Source organism: Saimiri boliviensis, chromosome 10 (genome assembly GCF_048565385.1).
Source record: "Saimiri boliviensis isolate mSaiBol1 chromosome 10, mSaiBol1.pri, whole genome shotgun sequence".
Taxonomy (NCBI): domain Eukaryota; kingdom Metazoa; phylum Chordata; class Mammalia; order Primates; family Cebidae; genus Saimiri; species Saimiri boliviensis.
In genome coordinates, this window is record NC_133458.1 from 67814499 (window position 1) to 67827678 (window position 13180).

General features: G+C 35.8%; 1 protein-coding gene across 9 annotated transcripts in view; it reads right to left on the reverse strand.

Moving 5' to 3' along the window:
* Positions 1-13180, reverse strand: part of MTERF1 (mitochondrial transcription termination factor 1) — a 491946-nt gene that overhangs the window by 334850 nt on the left and 143916 nt on the right. For 7 of the 9 annotated variants that reach the window (XR_012512106.1, XR_012512102.1, XR_012512101.1 and 4 more), the window contains exon 3: positions 6067-6226. The exons of the other annotated variants lie outside the window; for them this stretch is intronic. The gene's annotated coding sequence lies outside the window, so the exon portion shown is untranslated. The remainder of the gene's footprint in view (positions 1-6066; positions 6227-13180) is intronic. 9 annotated transcript variants of the gene reach the window in all.

Consider the following 13180-nt stretch of genomic DNA (forward strand, 5'->3'; position numbering starts at 1 on the left):
GAGACATTTCAACCTAAGTTGAATCTATGTCCCAATGGTTATCTTGCTGAGAAGACAAAATTATGTCCAAATCGTATCATGTACTTCTAAATTATGAGAAAGTTTGATTTAGAAGCATGGTACAAAAAAAATTTCTAACTACAAGATCATACCTGGAAGACACCTAGAGGTGTCCAAATTCTCAAAAAGAAGTAAAATGTAAAGTTAAACAGCCCTTTGGGGTATCCAGTTATTGCCAGTTATCCAGTATTGCCAATTGGAGAGGAGGCCTTTTGCTTTTTACAACTAAACTGAACTTACTCTCTTATGAATAGACCTACCTTCAAAAGCCAAACACACATCATCATATGAAATACAAAAGCTGCCTATACATTTCTTTCTCTAGTGGAACAAAATTATAAATTGTAAGGATGCACTTGATTATCAAATTCCCATTCTTGTGAAGTAAAGCCAAATCTTTACTATGAGCACAGGCAGATCAGCCATCACTTGAAAACTTAGTCAATTTTGCAAAAGCCTGCATTCAAAGTGGCACTGTATAATGGGTATGTGTGCTCTTCCTTGGAAATTCAAAGTTGAGCTCTGTTGCTGGCAACGAGTAACAGAGACCAAGCATTAAATAATAAAGCCACATATCAACATCATTCATAATTTAAGGCTAGAAAATCTACCTCGTTTGTAAGTTGCAATTAACTGGCTACATCTTAATAGTTGAATAAGAGCAAAGCCACATAACTATTACTCTTTCATTACTAATTAGGGATGAAGGTTACTTATGACATATCATTCTGTGTTCCCCAACAGTTCTGATGAAATCACCATTGCTTTTATGCAAGATATTAAATAGATGACTGGTCCTTGGAAAACTTTCTAAGTTTAATTTGTAACTGACGAGGTTCTTTGGGAGATTTGCCCTCTAAAAGTCCAATAATGATTCATGTTCTCACAAGCATTTGCTTTTTTAATAAGCATTAATCAAATATTTATCAATGCTAATAATTAATCATTTTTTTCTCCTTTCATAATATTGCCATTGATTGCAGACTAGGAATGTCACAGATTCCATAATGGTTTACAGAGCATACGTAAACACATCAAATTAAAGCAATTATGATTTCATTATTTAGGTATCCATGTGAGAAAAGGCAAAAAGATCTTCAGCTATTAAAAGTGCTGATGTAGTTCACATTTGTATTTTCTTAACAAACATCTAGCTCCTTCATATTTCTTACATTAGCAACTTGGATACTACAGAGGTGCCCTTCAGAGTGTCTCCACATATCATTATCGTTTCTCATGATATTCAAAGGACCAGTTCTAAGGCTTTCTCTCCAAAGTGCTGAGAGATTGGCTTATTTTCAATCCAAGAATGTATAACGATAGGAGTTATATGGAACTGCCTTATCTAACATTCCTAATAATATACCACAAACTATTTAGCTAAGATTTGTTGACTTACCCCTTGACAAGTCAACACAGCTCAAAGCTCAAGTCACCAAAAAAGTACCAGGTATTCAATTCAGAGCAGTATTCAACACTCCCAGGTGTAATGTATGACCAGATCATTCTACCATATTTAATACAGTATGATTAACTTCATTTGTGCCTGCCAATCTGGAAGAGACAGGCAGGAGCCTGTGAAGGATCTTAAGTAAACTCTTAGCCACACTCCCCACAAGTCTGCTCATTTTTAGATAGCTGTGCAGATGGACATATAAAATGTGCTCATGATCTGAAAATGTGCCAAAAGGAACAAGCAAGTCCTAACTTCAGTTTCAAGACAAAGGTAGGAATGTGGATATGATCCAGAGCAATGCAGTGCTGAACAGACAAAGTGGAGAGACATTTAATGATTCATCTAACTAGTTGGCTTTCAGGAGGGTTGTAAAGGCAACCAGCCCCTGGCACACTTGAACAGTTGTTTCCCACCCTGCCAACACTGCAGGCATTGAGACAAAAAAGCATGAAGCAGAAAGTGGGCAAGTAAGACAAGAGGGTAATTGTGATGTTATTTGGGCTCTACCTTATTCTGATCCCCTGAGGTTAGAGAAATTGTTTCCTTGAACTACATAAGCTCATCTCCTTAATATCAAGAATATTATATTGCGTTTTGGGGGGTCAAGTGAAACTCCTTTCAACAAATTTTCATGCCAGAATTTTCTAAAATTCCATCCCAGTGCTTCATTCTAAAATTGATAAAAGGCTCTTTGTATGGAAATACTTTTTAATGAATTAGCACCCAGTAAAAACATTTGCTGGTTTTTTCTAAGTACCTTATCAGCAGTGTAAACACCTAGGAGTGACTTGAGAACTTCCCACATATACATACATTGTCCAGTAGCCCCTTACAGTCTATCCCAAATAAACATACAGTGCTAAGTAAAACCACTGACCTGGTTACCAAAATATGGCTACAAGAAGTCCCCCTGTTCCCCCTTCCTGTCTGACAGCCATCCCAACCATGTCCTATATGGAACTCCTGGAATCTAGACAAAATAATGCCTTCTTTTTCTTTTTTCTCTCTTCTTATCAACTCCATCTTTCATACAAGTTTCTCATTCCAAATAGAAAACCCTAACTAATATATTTCTAAGTATCTGCTGTAAAGAGGTAGGTATCAGTATAGAAAAAAAAATTTACTTTAATTTTTTAGTGGACATATCCCTAAACCTCAATTCACATCTTTTTCTTTCCTTTTTCTTAGGATCAGTCCTTGAAGACCAAGATGCAATACAAAATTTCCACTGCTGTTATTAATATGTCACATAGTGACTCTAAGATTGTAGTTAGTAAATAGAGAATACAAATATACTTACCGAGATGGACCACCATGACTGTACTAATGCCCAATATTTCAAAACTGAGACCAAAGTTCTAAGTATTTTTCAGATGTTGTCTCTTTTGTGTAGCCTTACCTGGTCCCAGTCCTCTGGCAGAATAATCACTTCTGTGTCCTGATAGCACTTTATTTGTACCATTAATATATCATTTTATACGTTCTATTGAAGTTCATTTTCAATATGTCATGGTTTTTCCTAGATCATGACCTACTTGAAGTAAAACCAATCACATATTAATCTTTGTATGTTCACCTTGTCACACAAGTTTATCAACACAGAAGTTATCAAAAATGCGTTGTGTGAATGAATAAAATAAATGAAGACAATCACTTATAGAAGGAACCTCTATGCTAAATTTGATAATCTTGGCAACTAGTTGTCTTTTGGGAGGACAAGTAAGGTAGAGATTTAATTTAACTAAAAAGCTGAGATAATTAAAATCAAAAATGAAGAAAATGGAGAAAACAAATACCAATTTTTTTCAAAATCACTATTCAATATCAGGATTATGCATGAATTAAACTCATGTGTAGAGACACATTGTGTATTTAAAGGTATTCATCATGACTGTGATAACTCTGAAAGCCTGGGTCTGGGAGCATGTAGCCTAAGGCTTGAGCCTGGAAAAGTGAACTAACTTGACCCAACAGGTACAATGAACTAGAAGAATCCATAACAGTCCACCTGCCATCCTGGTTTCATATGTCAATGAGCCCCTTGGACATGGTGAGGACCCACTGAGAAGAAATGAGAACCTAGTGGATTTCTCAAGATAATTCAGTCTCCTAGGTATCAAGTACCTATCCCCATTTTGGGTTCTTTCTCCAGCCTCCACTATTTGAATCCAAATGACCATTCACAAAGTCAAGAGTGACTTCCTGGCAGAGAAGAAACAACGTGGCCTGCCCATGGGAGCCACAAAGCATGAGAATCACCTCAATTAGGTAAGTGTGGGAAAAGGACCTGACCTGGACAAAAGGGTATTCTGAAAAGCCACCTGAATCCAAGAAAGGATACTAACTAAAATAACCAGATCTGTATTTTATTTTTATTTATAAACTTTGATTTGCTCTTGCTATTTGAGGCCTGATTTGTGTGTGATTAAATTAAAGGATTTTCTATATTTTGTCATCAAAAAAGAAGAGCTTTAGGAAAATTTCTATTGGTCAAAGTTGGTCCTTTAGGATCTGAAAACTAGTTCCTTGAAAGAGAAACGTAAGGCGTACTCTTGAAACCAAGGGTGTAGAACATACCTCTCGGTTTTCTCAGTTCCATCCCAGGAGATCCCATCACAGTTATTTTAATGAGCTTATGCTCTCATGTTGGCCCCTTTTGCCATCTTCCAATATTTGAATTCAAATGAAGGATCAGCTGGGCGTAGTAGCTCATGCCTGTAATCCCAGCACTTTGGGAGACCAAGGCAGGAGGGTTGCCTGAGCCTAGAAGTTCAAGACCAGCCTAGGCAACATAGCAAGACCTTGTCTCTACAAATAATATTTTTAAAAATTAGCCTGGTGTGGTGGCACATGCCTGTGGTCCCACCTACTTGGGAGGTTGAGGTGAGAATTGCTTGATCCTGGGAGTTCAAGACTGTAGTGAGCTGTGACTGCACCACTGCACTCCAGCCTGGGTGACACAGCCTGTCTCAAAAAACAGCCAAATCAACAACAACTACAAAAACTACAGACTCACAGGCAATTTACCCACTCTGGACAGTGTTGTATCAAACACAAGTCTCATCTCTTCAGAACATGGCAGGATATATATATATATATTTCAAAATCTTCAATATTTTGCTTCCACAGGTGCAATGAATTCTCAAGAGTAATTAATCCAGTTAATATATTTCAAGTCACCAGCTAGATCTATAACCCTGGTCGAGAAGTCAAGGGTAACAGCCATGTTTCAGGTAGAATAAAACTTTTGAGCTAATAAGACAATATTAACAAATAAGAAATACTTTCCTAAGAAATTCTAGAAGAAAAGATGCCAAGTATATGCAAGCTGGAACATGTTTTCCTTTAGCCCTTTCCAGAAATAAGTTTATTTCAAAAATAACTTTCATGTGTTTTTCTAGAGTCAGTGATAACTAAACTCTCCCCATGAGAATCATCCTTAGTGGCAATATCATTATAGGGATTTAGGAATCAAACAAGTTTGTTCTGCATCTTTTAATGCCAGCAAACTAAACACAAATACTAAATGTGAAAGAAAACTCTTAAGCTGATTTCAAATCACAGGCATATGTTTGGCTGGAAAAACGTACTGAAGAACAAACACTTCAAAGGAAAATCCTTTAGAAATGGAATCACTGGCACCAAACCCACTGCCTGTTAAATTGTTTGAGCAAAAAGACTGCTTCAAGACTCCTCAGCTCTTTGCCCCTAAAACCAAAGCAGGAATATTTGGAAGCAGTACTGAAACCATAACTTCACTTGTGACACAATCCCTTTTCCGTAACTCTGTCCTAACAGTCTAATTCTCTAAGGAATCAAGAGTCAAGCAATCTCTTTCTCTTCATATAAAAATAACTTCCCAAAGGTGATTAATTCTGATACAAACACAAAACTACATCACAGATGCAACACTGTTTTTGATAATCATAATTTTATCACTTTTGAGTTATTTTCTTATAGGCTCATTTCCACTTTATCTTTAGGATTAATGTATATATTTGTGCGTGTGTGTGTGTACATATACTCACATACATATACCAAAAATGCTTACACTAAGGACTTAAAATCAATGGTAATTTTTAAACCACATGACAACAGGTTTGGGAGAACTTTCATCTTTGATTCCCTTTCTATAAGTCAAGTATATTTAATTCTGTGTGCTCATGAAATAAGCTTGGATGGAAAAAGACAAACACTAGAAGATAAAATAAATTCTCTTTCAAAATTTTTAAAGATTTTTCGCACACACAAAATCACAAATAAACCATTCAGACAAAAACATTCTCAGTTGAAATATAAAGTATATACACAAACATGAATTATACATAGAAAAGCTGTTATATACATACATGCACATTTCTGGGTATTTATGTTCCTAGTAAGAAGACCATAAGAGGATACAACTCCCATATCTCTAGATGCCAGCAGCATTGAAATCATTTAGTAAGACAATTTTCAGAAGTTTTTCCGAACTAACCCTTTTGTACTTATTTTATGTGCATTAAGATCAACTTTTATTCAGTATTGTAAGTTAGAAAACTTGTACTCACAGACTAAGAAAAGTCTTTTCTGCACAAGGGCACATGGCATTCTGTTTAACTCATGATCAGTCTAAGAGAGGCAGCTTTCTTCTTACAGTTTTCTCTCACATGTGTATTCATTCATTCATTCAGCCACGTTTTTTGCCCTGGTCTCTGGCGAGTCTCAGGCCTGAAGAATTTCAAAGGCATCAAAAAAAATTAGCAAAGAACTGCAAGGAGCCAAATAGTCAACTCTAGTGATCAAGAGCTACAAAATGCCTTGGGTACCAAAAGCAGCAAAGAAAAGGGTATCCAAGCAGCATCTGCATTGCATGCTAAAATAGAAGAGTCACTTTGATAAAAGACAAATACTTTCACAAAGGGCAGTAAGAGTCCTCCACTACCACTACTACCTTCCAAAACTGTCTCTTGATACTTGCTTATTGCTTAAAAATGCAATCACTGTCCTGGAATTCATCATCCTTTTCCCCACTTAGATAACTCCTAAAAGGATATCATGACATGAGTTCTTTGTGAACAGTCAGATAATGTGGAGTGTAGGTTCTACTTTTGCCAAGTGATATAAAAAGTGAAGGAAAAAAGTGTATGATGTAAGACATTCCCAATCCAGGCTTGCTCTGATTCTCCATCTCAAGACTGAACAGGACAGTACAAAGTGATAAAAACTTAACCCATTCTTGTTACACTTGTAGGTTATCACCTCCAGGTCAGTGGTTAGTTCCCATGTCTCGGCAGTTAGTTATAAAAATGGAAACCTCTCTGACCTTTGGATTTCAGAATTTTTGAAAAAAAAGAAACAGTTCTTGAAATAATCAATACAAAGACCAAACAGCAAAAGAAATTAGTTGTTTGGCAGACATTTTCTTCAGATTAACATTCGTATTATTGTCCTTTTTTGGTAAACCCCAGAGAAAATCTTACATGCACCTCTCATCCCTGCCCTGTTCCTTTCCACCACCTTAACCTCACTCCCAAGTTGGACTGCAAGTCATTCTTCCTATGTTTCCATAATATTTTGTTCAAATACTTATCACATCCTGCTATAACTATACTATAATTGCATAAATGTCTCATTTGCCCCACTGGATAGTAAATTGGTCAAGATCATAGAATAGACTGTATTCCACATTTTTCTCTCCAGTGTAACTGGCAACAAATGTTTGTTGAATTAAAGCAAATGGAAGTAACTAAAGGTGCTAGAAATACTTGAATTCCTACTGCATGTGTAGGATACTTATCATGAATAGTCTTTGAAGCTTAAAAATATTCGTATGTAAAGTATGTAGCAAAAACTGTGAGAAAGTGGCAAATGAACGTAGGGTATGATAGATTAGAAATTGCTTCTTTTAGAGAAGAACAAAGGATTATATTCAGAAGCCAAGATAAGCCTCTTATTTATCTATGTGACTGAAAGCCTATTAAAAGCAAGATTGTGTTGGGGCCTTTCTGAAGTAAATAGGCACAATTATGGGAAGGAGTTTACAGTAGTAAGAATGTGAGCTCTAAACTAAAAGAGTCTCCCAATGGCCAAATTTGGGTATATGGGTATTTGAGCTACACAGTAATTATATTAATGGACCATAACCCACAGAATAAAGTATGAATCCACACAGTTTCTACTGATTAAAATAAAATAATTGCTCTTTCTTACAGTAAAATTGCAACTAACAAATGTAGAAGAAATTATGGAAATTTAAAAAACCACAAAATGGCAACCACCCCCACCATAACTGTTTCAGGCAAGTATCATCAATAAATGTTAAAAGCTGGGGCAAATGTATGATGAGAAACATGAAATTTAAATTGGCTTAAAATGTTATTTGACAGCAAATGAATATGCTTCTTTAAAAACAAAACTATATCCAGTGAGTGCTCCTGAAACATTGAATAAAGAAATTCTATATACTTACTCTTGTTCTATATATTTTTTAAACTAAATTTTCAAATGGCAAAGGTAAAACAGTACATTTGCAGTTGAGAAAGCTGACAGCCCCCAGCTTAACCAAGTGATCAAAGTTAACATTACCAGTGATGGATAAATCAAAATCATGTACCTCTCATATGATGCACTGAGAAGAATACAACATCACTTCTATAATACTTTTGCCAGAAGTTTCCATCCTGAATTGAATCCTTAGGAAACATCAGACAAATACAAACTAAAGGACATTCAATGAAATAGTTGGCCAATATTCTTCAAAAGTGCCATAGTTATAAAAAAAAAAAACAAAAAAGAATGAGGAACTTCCTAGATTGGACAAAACTAAGGAGACATGATAACTGAATACAGCATGTAATATCCCGGATTTGATCTTAGACCAGAAAAATTCCTAGTGGGGTAATTGTCAAAATTTGAATAAGGTCTGCAGTTTAAATATCGTCACTGCAGCCATGTTAAATTCCTGGTATTGATAATTTATATATTGTGTTTATATAAGTTGTTAACATAGAGTAACTAAGTGAAGAGTTTATAAACATTCTTTGAACTCTTTTTGCCAAAAACGAAAAAGAAGAAAAGGTGTGGACTCTAGTATCATGCTATCCAATATGGTGGCCACTAGTCACATGTGACTGTAAATTAACATGCAGTTTATCTAATTTGAGATGTGCTATAAGCATAAAATACACACTGAGGTTAAAGAGTTAAGTTTTAAGGAGTTCAGTACATTTTTTGAGCTTATTTTTCAGTTTTACCCTCAGGGCAACCACAAAAGTAAGTAAGTCCCATTATTTTGTAATATGTGAAGTTTTGTTGTTTATTTTGGTTTGTTTTTTATTTTTGTATTTTTACTTATAAATTCACAAACTATAGTGTTATATTTATGGGGTACAAAGTGATGTTATGATTTATGAATACAATGTGGTTTGTTTCATGCTTTTTCTAAAAATCAATAGTACCCACACTGACCATATATCCTACTTTCTAGAATTGGTTCTTAATGGCTTTGGATTTTTCAAATGCTTCAGCCTCTCCCAACTAAAAGATATTCAAAGGAATGTGCCACAGATTCAGAGGGAAAAAAAAAGTTTTCATGATGATCCAAAAATACTTTAATAAATACATCGTTGAAATAAGTAATACCTTCTCCTCACCAAAAAAAAATTTTGAAAGACCACATTTTAGATATGTAGATTCTGAATTAAGTTTCTTTATAATCTTTCTTTATAATCTAAGATTACATTTTAGACACAATTTTGTCTTTGTTGTCACCTGCAAAGCTTATGAACCAGACGAATAGTAGTTTCTGCCTTCTTGTATTTGCAACTTACAATGGCTGCTCTTTACTTGATTTAAAGACACATGCATAAACCTACTCCTAAACATTTTTAAAACAAATATTTTATGTTTACATTTAAATTGGGTTTTTGGTCTCTAAAGCATATAGAGTGCCTCTTGGGTTCACTAGGATAATTCTGGGATTTCACAAAACCTGAGCTGGAAATTACAGTCCTGAACTAAGACTCTGGCAACACAGGATTATGAAAAGTCCTGGTATTATTTCAAGTCAGGATTTTCTTCCATATCCAATTTCACCCGAAGTCGAGCATTAGTCAGCCTGAACCTTTCATATAGCAGAAAGGAGATTTGATTAATGTGATTTCTTTGTAGAAAAATCTAAGAAGATTAAGGCACAATGATATAGGGAAAGCATGCCCTTTTTCGACATGACATTCTTCAGCACTATATAGAGGTCTGAAGATCTTTCTCATCATAAGATTGCTCACACTAGCTGCATATGAAAAAGAGAAAAAAATCTATCATCAGGAAAAACTTTCAACTTTTCACATTTTAGTTTCCATCTCAGGAACAGGTCAACAAATCTAGAGGTTGGTATCGATTTCACTCTATAACTACGCAGGAAAGGACATTTTTCAAGGAAACATTTGCATATTATTTCCCCACCCACCCCAACCCTCTTCTGGGGACTGTGTTTTGTGATGGTCCTCGGAGAAAAAATTAGAATCTTCTAGATGACTTCTTTACTCAGTGAAGCACAATGCAAAATAAATCCAGTTGGGGTTATTTCCATTAGCTATTCTCCATCTGTGCATTCTGAAAATCTAATACTAACCAGGAGGCATGCTTCTCTGATATGAGAAAATGAATTCAAAGCTGGTTTAAAATATATGCGTGTGTGTGTGCACATATATGTACACACGCGCATATAGATATCAAATGTCATCTCCCTCTTCCACTTTTATATACATTTGTGTGAAAAAAATGTATGTTGAGAAAAACATTAAAAAAGTAAAATACCTTTCCTTAGTTCCTCTCAACTTTCAGAATATGGTTATTATACTCCCGCGGCTTTGCTCAAATTTAGATCATTTGGGAATGTGATAGATGAGGAAGTAAATTACTTTCAATAGACCATTTCCAAGGTTGTTTTCTCCTTGGACTATCACATGTCAATTTGATGGATATGAATCTGAAGATCTTGTTACAATAGAAAGGGCTGCAGGGTCAGAATTTGCTGAGCAGCCTTCTTTGTACATCTCAGCTGCCCAGCTAAGATACCTCAGTGCTCACAACTTAAATAACCCCCACTGTAGCAGTAAGGGGCCTCTTGGTCCTGCACTTTTCTTCAGAAATCTGACAACCCACACAAGCATACCTAAATGGATACAAATACTACCTTAGCTCTGAGGGAGAGGGGTAAAAACTGATAAACCTGGTATTTAATATCCACATCCTCAAATAAAATTTATATTGTTATATGATGGCATAAACACTCAACCTTGTCTATTTTTTTTTCTTTTTTATTTTTTTATTGCATTTTATGTTTTGGGGTACATGTGAAGAACATTCAAGATTGTTGCATAGGTACACACATGGCAGTGTGATTTGCTGCCTTCCTCCCCTTCACCTATATCTGACATTTCTCCCCATGCTATCTCTCCCCACCTCCCCACCCCCGTCTCTCCCCCATTTCCCCTCAACAGACCACAGTGTGTAGTGCTCCCCTCTCTGTGTCCATGTGTTCTCATTGTTCAACACTCGCCTATGAGTGAGAACATGTGGTGTTTGATTTTCTGCTCTTGTGTCAGTTTGCTGAGAATGATGGTTTCCAGGTTCATCCATGTCCCTACAAAGGACACGAACTCATTGTTTTTGATGGCTGCATCATATTCCATGGTGTATATGTACCACAGTTTCCCTGTCCAGTCTATCATTGATGGGCATTTGGGTTGGTTCCAGATCTTTGCTATTGTAAACAGTGCTGCTATGAATATTTGTGTGCATGTGTCCTTATAGTAGAATGATTTATAATCCTGTGGATATATACCCAGTAATGGGATTGCTGGGTCAAATGGAATTTCTATTTCTAGGTCCTTAAGGAATCGCCACATTGTCTTCCACAATGTCAACCTTATCTTTTAAAACAATAAAAAGTTTTTCATTTTTTGGTTTTTTTAGAGTTGGGGTTTTGCTATCTTGCCCAGGCTAGAGTGCAGCAGCTATTCATAGGCGCAATCATAGCACACTGTGGCCTCTAACTCCTGGCCTCAAGCAATCAATACTCCTGCCTCAGCCTGCTAAGTAACTGGGACTACAGGCATATATCACAACACCCAGCTACAATACAAATTTTTGACAGTCACTGTTACCACAATCTTCATGACAAAGTATAATAGGATATAGCACTAGTATGTTAATTAGTCAGTTACATTAAAAACTCTTGTTTTGAAAAATTAATCCTAGTATAGGAAAAAGCTACAACATAACTCATCATAGAGAAAGTAATATAGTTATGCAAATAGACAGGAATAACTAAAACTCAGTATCTGTTCTCAAGTAAAACCATAAGCTTTTATTCTTAGTATCACAAAGAAAAGATATATAAAACCAATAGTTATCACACTTAACAGAGAAACGATAACTAGAATGAGTCAAGGATGTCCCTACAATCCATTTCCAGTGGTTGAGCCATATGAAACAGTCATCTTTAAAGGCCAAAAGCAGTCAAACACCAAATATTTTACATATTTCCACCTAATAATTAATACTGTACTATAATTCAAATTAGATCTAGAATACATTCACCTCTCCCCATTTCCACCACCACCATCTTCCACCTGGAAAGTTTCAATAGCGTCCTAACTGGTCTCTCTGCTTCCACTCTACAATTTATTCTCTCTTTTGTAACCAGAGTAATCCTTTTTAACCTTTTATTTAAGTTTGACACACTTTGAAAGTACACAAATCATGAATGTACAACTTGATGAATTTTCACAGACTCAGCACATCCATGTGACCAGTGCCCAGATCACAGAATATTGACAAAAATTGACTCATGAAATGTGTCCTTTTTTTGTATTTGTCTTTCTTCACTCAACATTATATTTAAGTTGACACATTATATCATGCTACTAGGTACTGGAGAGCAACATATCAGTCATTTTCCCTGCTATCTTGTATGAACAGATCACAATTTATTTATCCATTCCACTGTTGATGAACCAGAGTAAGCTTTTTAAAAGGTAAATAAGATCAGGTAATTTCCCTACTCTTCACTTGCTTCACCTTGCAGTGACACTAGCCCACCTGTTCTATTTACCCTACCACCATACCACAGCCCTTTCTTCCCACCCCCATGCTCCATCCACACTGCCCTCCTTTATATTCCCTCTCTCTGTTACATGCTAAGCTCTTTTCCATTCCCGAGATGTTCTCCCTAGCTACTACCAGTCTGTCTTCTACCCACCTGATTCAAAACCAAATGTATAGGGCTGTCTCTGTCTCATCCTACAACCACAAGAGACATCATCTTCTTAGGGATGGCTTCCTTAATGTTCTTCCTTATAATACTCCCTTACTCTATTTTATACCAATCTGCTTGTTTCACTTTGACTTTTTACTTTATTTCACCTTGACTTTTCACTTCATTTCACCTTGACTTTCTTCCTAGAAGAAAATATTAACTATAGAATGCCTACATTATTAATTGTAGGGTGACGCAGAGAAAAATATAATTCAGTTTTTTTAGAGCAGAGCTCCATCCAAGGGGAAAAAAGATTTAATATCTAAGGTATAGCCAATCCTCAATTCATGAAATCAATGTAATAGAAACATCAGTCTAGTTGGTTTTCCAGTATAGTGTCATTAAGGGATTTTTTTCAT